The 6,589-nt window shown below is 57.2% G+C and overlaps 1 pseudogene; it reads left to right on the top strand.

Annotated features, from left to right (window-relative positions):
- Positions 1-4,786: 4,786 nt before the first annotated feature.
- Positions 4,787-6,589, top strand: part of LOC116956259 (venom prothrombin activator porpharin-D-like) — a 30,217-nt pseudogene continuing 28,414 nt past the window's right edge.

Raw genomic sequence — 6,589 nt, 5'->3', positions numbered from 1 at the left:
CCAGGGCCCCCCCCCCCCGGCTCGCAAGAGGGACCACACAGCCCCCCCCCCCCCCCCGCTCGCACGCGCGCGCTCCCCGTCGGTAACGCTGGGGGAGCACGCGGTGCAGGAGAGGGCTCCGGGCCAATAAAGGTCCTCTTTGTTGGCCCCGCCGAGTGTTTGACTATCCTCATCATCATCGTCGTCGTGGTGGCCGTTAATCATTCTACGCGGATTATGGTCGCGTCGGGAGCTGCGCCAGGGCTCATTTCTGTGGGCGCCGCTGCGATGGCATCGGGGCGGGCGGCGCTGTGAGTGCCTGGCGGCCCCGGCCGATTAAGCTGCCGAGCAAGAGCACGGGGCAGAGGTGCGGCCACTGTGGTAGCTGTCGTCGCTGCTCAGACGCCCACAACGTGGCCACGTGTGGCCCAGAGGCACCCACGCGGTTTTGGACGAAGATCGAGGGACATTGGCGTGTTTCTCCCTTCAACGAAATGGCATGGATGCTGAGTGGCGTGCACGTTGTGAGTGACTGCGAGCTGCTGAGGCGGAGATCGGGACCGGTTCGGCTGTGAATCACCACTGATGGTGGCCGTGGCAGCAAATTGAACTCGGGTCGCTGTGTGCGCCGGCAACTGCGTCACCGCAGTCACTTTACAAGACTCTTCGGTGGAGGAAGCCCCCTGGAGTGGCTGGAGGGGTCAGGTGACCCGCTCAGCAACAGCGCGCTGGCCAGCTGGGCAGGAGCCGAGTGTCGCGACCGTGGGAATTGATTTCATCGCTTTAATCGATCCACCGTCATTCCCTTATTTTTAACCGTTTCGTTTGTATTGTTTTCATTTATTCCGGGCTGTTTATGATTGTCCTCGCCCTGCTCGATCTGAATGTAATAATAAGGTAGTGTTTGCGTATCGACTGTAAATAATCAAGTTCTCATCTGCACGATTGTATGCGTGTATCGAGAACCTAAGAATTCATATTAATCGATGAAACGACAGAGTGTTATATCTGTGGCTGGGTCAGAGGTCAGAGCCCTGAGCCAGCATCAACGAAACCCTGGGTTGGAATCAGAGTTTCACCCGCCCGTGATTGAATCAGGTTCTCAAGTGCAGTGAGTTGATGGTCTCAGCCCAGTCAAACACCGTTAGCTGCACACAAACACCCATCGCACTGCACTTGGGTGAACTAAATTCCAGCTCCGATAATAATGAACAACAAAATATGATATTGAATGCCACGCGATGAGCATCATTCTCGGTGAGGGTACGATAGGGGCCAACCCAGCGGCTCGAAGTTTGACCCTGAGATCGATCCCCGGTATCTAGGGGGCACAGGGCAATTTACCGATCACTCTTCACGTTCCAAACGTACAGTTCGCGCTTCGACTCGGGAGATGACACCGACAGCACAACGCTAACTGGCAACGAAACCGCAGCGATTCAAGATTTAAAAAAATAAACCGCACACACACAAAGTCCCCGCCGTCCGCCTGCTGGCGAACCTCACGGAACCTCTCGACAATCTCCTCGGTCGCGCGCTGGCCCTCGTCCAGTACGGAAGAGGTGCGCGCGGAGTGGAGCGGCGTTCCCACCGCTCGGGAGAGACTCCGCAACGCCGCTCGGGGGGTGGCCAATCAGTCGCTGGCTCCACAAAGCGAGGCGCCCGGAGCCGCCATGCGACCCTGGCACGGAATGCGAGCACGGCACTCGGAGGCGATGACATCGTCGCCGGACGCGTCGCTCGGCCTCCGTCTCCTCATCCTCCTCCTCCTCGCTCCCTCTGAGGAGGTAGAGGATCACCCGCAACGCGCCCCATCCCATCGCATCTTGGAAGCTGAGCAGGGTTGAGCATGGATATAGCTTGAATGAGCGACCACCAGCGTGCATCACACAGGTGCTATAGGCCGCTGGCACTGCTGCTACGAGGCTACGTTGTCAGCAGAATGTGGTACAGCGAAAGCCACCGTTGTACTGTACTATACTGCCAACCCCTACTTACGAGCGTGACAACCGCCGCACCACGGTGTGGGAGGCCCTCATCCAACAGTGGAGTGGCAAAAAGGGGCCGCACGTGCGCGTACACCCCATCGACCCGTGCGTGTCCGTGTCCTCATGAACAAGAGGAAGCCCATTGCTCAGATTAAAGAAGCTCTTCTTCAACAGAGACCTGGGACTGAACGAGTTCTCAACGTCCCGACGCGCGCTTTGCGCCCACACAATGGCAGCCGCTGACACGGGGCCAGGCGGCAGCGCGGCAGCGCCACCCCCGCGTCGCGCCGTCTCGGCCGCCGGCTCGTCTCCCTGTCTCCCTGTCTCTCTGTCTCCCTGTCTCTCTGTCGCGGCCCCGTTTACAAGAACCGTCAGCGACTCACGCGATACGCCGCGTAATTTTTGGTAAAAGGATGCAGAGCAACGTCCATCGCACCCCCCCCCCCCCCCCCCCACTTCGTCTCTCGCTCGCCTCCTCTCTCCTCTCCTCGCGCCTCTTTGTGGGGTCGAATTTCTCCGGGGCCCCCCAGCACCGAGTGCCGCCGCCCCACAATGGGGGATGTCTCTCGGTAAGGGTGTCCTGTGTGAGAGGTAAATACCCGCGATGAGCCGGGACTCCGGGCCCGAGGCTCCCGGCTCGTGTTTCACCGCCAGCTCCCGCAGCTGACAGTGAGCGCCACGGACGCGGCGCTCCGAAATCATGCACCGCCACCGAGCCAAGCCCAGATTATCCGCTGCTGGATGAGACCGTGGCGAGACGCGCCGGGTTCGCTGGGGGAGATCCGCGGACGTCAAGACGCGCGCGCGGTTTAACGTGGTCATCGCCGTTGTTATCATCACCGTCAGCCATGAGCAATCCACTGCTAGGTGAAAGCCGTGGGCCCAAAGCCGCCAGCAGCTCGCACGAAATGTGACGATCCACCCAGCAGCTGCACGCGCGCTGATTGCATCGGCATCATCAGCAACATTTGTCGACTCGTCAAAGGGAGAAACACACAAGATAATTTTTGGCCAATTATTTGTGGGTTTCTCTTAAATCATTATTAATTAGTTACAGCCCCTTGCCAACCCGCTGCTGGATTATGGCTTCCGCATGCCTTGTGGGTCATGGGGTTATTTGACCATACTTCACAAAGCTGGTCAGTGCGGGGTTCGTGAAGGGAGGGGTGTCCCGTAGCCGTATCTAGTCGTGTCGGCGGTGTCTGGACACCCACGCCACCCACAGCGGCTGTGCCCCTCTCGGAAATCAGGGCCGTTCACCTGAACTGCAATCTCTGCTCGCCCGCGCGCCCTTGTAGAACACGAGCAGAGTTTACACCGCTCGCTCACTCACGCACTGGCTCGTGTGCATTGTGTACACGCGGGGAGAGAGAGAGAGCCATTCACGCGGGCGGCTTTAGGGCCGAGCTCGTTAGAGGCGTCGCTTGTGCGCCGCGCGTCCCGGGCGGCTGATCCCGGCGAGCGGTTACAAGTGTCTTTGTGTGGCGCGGGCGGAGCGCCGGAGAGCGGGCGCGCGGGCGGGCGGGCGGGCGGGCGGGCGAGCGTCGCAGCGCGGGCCCCATCTGTCTCGGCGCCTCTATTCATGCCGCCCGTAATGAGGCGCGCTGGGGTCTGGAGAAGGCAGTGAAAGGGACCGTGCGTCACTCACACACACACGCGCGCGCGCGCACACACGTACCCACAGAGGTACGCGCATAGACGCACACGCGCGCACGAACACACACATATTGGTGCATATACACACGTAGGTGCGTACGCGCTTTCACGTCGGTACGGATGCACTCTGGCTGTTAACGTCGTTTTATTTTATCAATAAAACCGGTGCAAACCGATTACAGAAGTCTCGCAGTGAACACAGCATGTTTACCTTTTGAAACCGACCTACCCATCGACAGGTTGCATGCGCTAGGCTGGGTAATTAAATGGAAGAGGAGGCCAAATAACCTCTAGAGCTCCCTCGAGTGGAGACCCTTCCCCCAGCGGTGGTATCAGTGAGAACGTACAGGGCTGCACCTTTACTCGCCATTAACCTTCATGAGTATTAACCAAATAAGTGCATTCCGGACTTTCACAACCGGTACGAATAATTGTATGATGATGATAATAATGTCAAATTGTACGCGGCACCGCACGGGATTTTCACATTCCCTGAAGAGAGAAGAGAACGGCTCAGAGGCCATAGACGAGCAGAAAGGCAGTGAGCTTGCAACAACAATTTCCCAAGCTCTGCGGTCCTCTTCATATCAATGTCTTGAGCCAATTAATGAGCGTTTATACGTGAGAGGAAACCAGAACACTCAGAAAAAACTCATGCGTGCGAGGGGGCAACACTCTATCCAATACAGATTGAACAGATGAAGATTATTCCACGTTTTGATGTACCGCCTTCTTCTGGCGAGCCACGGCACGGAACCTCCTTGACGCTTACGGGAAGAGAGTTTCACATCTTGTGTGTGACCCAACAACCAATCGTGAAAACGGTTACCGGTTTCGCTACAATCGTTTAGCAACCCTACTAAAAATGCGTACACACATGCAATCGGTGCACGTGTAAACGCACACACAAACACAAAGATCCACCGTATAACTTTCACAGACTGTTGAGGAAAGTTCTGCTCGGGAGTAGCACCAATGAAGGCTGGCACGGCACACGATATGTCAGGGCCCGGCACACCACATCCAACGTAGCGCTCGCTGTGGTTACGAGTCACAAGCGTGGATGCAAACGTCCGAGTACATCCGACACCGTGGAATTCTTCGAGCAATTCTCGCTCGTCGGGAGAGGGTGCACGCGTTCTTCTCCCCGGGTCGCGGCCCTAATGGGTGGCCGTACTGTGGGCCCAAACCAAACGAGCCGCTCGTTCAAGAGGCAGAAGGGGGCAGAGCCCGAAGTGAAGGCGGTGAAACTCGCGCAGGTCTCGTTTCAGCTGAACGTGAGAAAGAGCCAAGAGGTAAAAGTAAGAGTGAGCACATCAGTCGCAGAAAATACAAAGACAAAAACAATCCCCCGTATAACCTTTAACAGACTATTGGGGCCAGTGATTTTAGCGAGCACCTATGAATATCGGCACGGCACACGAAGGAGTGGGTGGCCAGCACCACGTTCGGTCGCCTTTGTCTCCCCAATACGGATGGTTATACACCGCCCCAGGTATTCATGAAAGGCTGAGACGACCTAGCAGAAGCCCAGAAATAGGTGGAGATAGTCGCAACTTACGTTGGTCATGAGCGAGAATCAAACTAAGATTGCCGGGTCCGTATCGCAGTGCGTTAACAATTAAACTTCCGCTCCCCGTCACACACACGCATGCAAACACAGACATAGGGAAGGATCCCCATGTAGCCATACGGACTGTTCGGGAAAATCTTGTTAGCGAGCACTTATCGGGCCGGAATTTAGCTCAGCAAACGTGGAGCGAAACGTCGGACACCGTGTCCCGAACAGCGCGCGGCACGGCACGCAGACACGATGGAGAGAGGCGCGTTGGTTCGGGGGATTCGGCAAGGGGCCACGATTGTGCGAAACAAACTCTCGCCTCGCTTGGCCAAAATCCAAAGTCGAGTGTTTCCACGGGGCCGGCTCGCTGACTGCGCGCCAAGTTTCATAAACGCGGCGCGCACCGCTCGCACCAGACGATCGGCGTCGTGGAAGCAGTCTCGTTCCGTCTGCGTCTCCGCGAGACCAACAACTGCAGGGCCCTCAGCAGCCATCTGCCCTTCAAGTGGGCGCCGCTAATTCCGCCGCCGCCGATTTCGCAGAGACGCCGAGCGCCGCGTCGGAGATTCGGAGCGGCGCGGCGAGGCAGCGCGCGTGAGCACCGATTGCTGAAGTCTCTCAATCCCCGGGTGCAGCTGCCGGCGCGTCGGTGTTGACAACAGAGAGCGCTCGCTGCTGCCACTTTAAGCCGCACGGCTGCGGTGGCGATCGGTGCAGAGGGCCGAGAGAGGAGCAGGCGGGCAGGCGTCCCCCTCGTCGTTTGTGCCTCTGTGTGTGGAGGAGGCCAAATAGGGGAACGGTGGCGCACGTGGTTAGCGCACTGTGCTACGAACCTGGCGGCCTCTCGAGGTTGATTTACGCTTAGGGCCAACATCGGTCTGAACCGATTCTGGGCCTCTCCTAGGTCGACTCAGCATTAAAAGAGTACCTGGTGCGGTCGAAGGGGCCGTCCATAAATGACGTCACGCACCTGGGGGGGGGGGGGTCATTCATTTGTGACGATGTGTGACGAGGGGGGGGGGGGTGAGAAATGTGACGTCACATCAAAATGCGCAATTTTAAATATAGACACGTTCTACTTAATTAAATAGACTTTTTGATACATGTTTTCTCCTACAACTTCAGAGTGCAGCGGCACATTAAATACGCACTACAATGACAATAGTTTAAAGCGATTTTAAGCATGTTTTATTTTTTGGGGGGGCAGAGCTTTGTGACGTCATATTTGAGGGGGGGGTCTGACTTTTTGTGACGCCGTGTGACGAGAGGGGCAGTCAAAAATGGTCCAAAATCGCGTAACGTCATTTATGGACGGCCCCAAAGACAAAGATGGCCAAGTGTAGTATCGCCCACCCAATCCCTCGAGGGCCGTACCAGCATCATATGTGCTCGCTAATAGCGCCTG

This window comes from Petromyzon marinus, chromosome 64, assembly GCF_048934315.1.
Source record: "Petromyzon marinus isolate PM22_M1 ecotype Great Lakes invasive population chromosome 64, UKy_Petmar_22M1.pri1.0, whole genome shotgun sequence".
Classification (NCBI taxonomy): Eukaryota; Metazoa; Chordata; class Hyperoartia; order Petromyzontiformes; family Petromyzontidae; genus Petromyzon; species Petromyzon marinus.
Note: the sequence above shows the minus strand (reverse complement) of the source record. Positions and strands in the feature narration are given on the sequence as shown.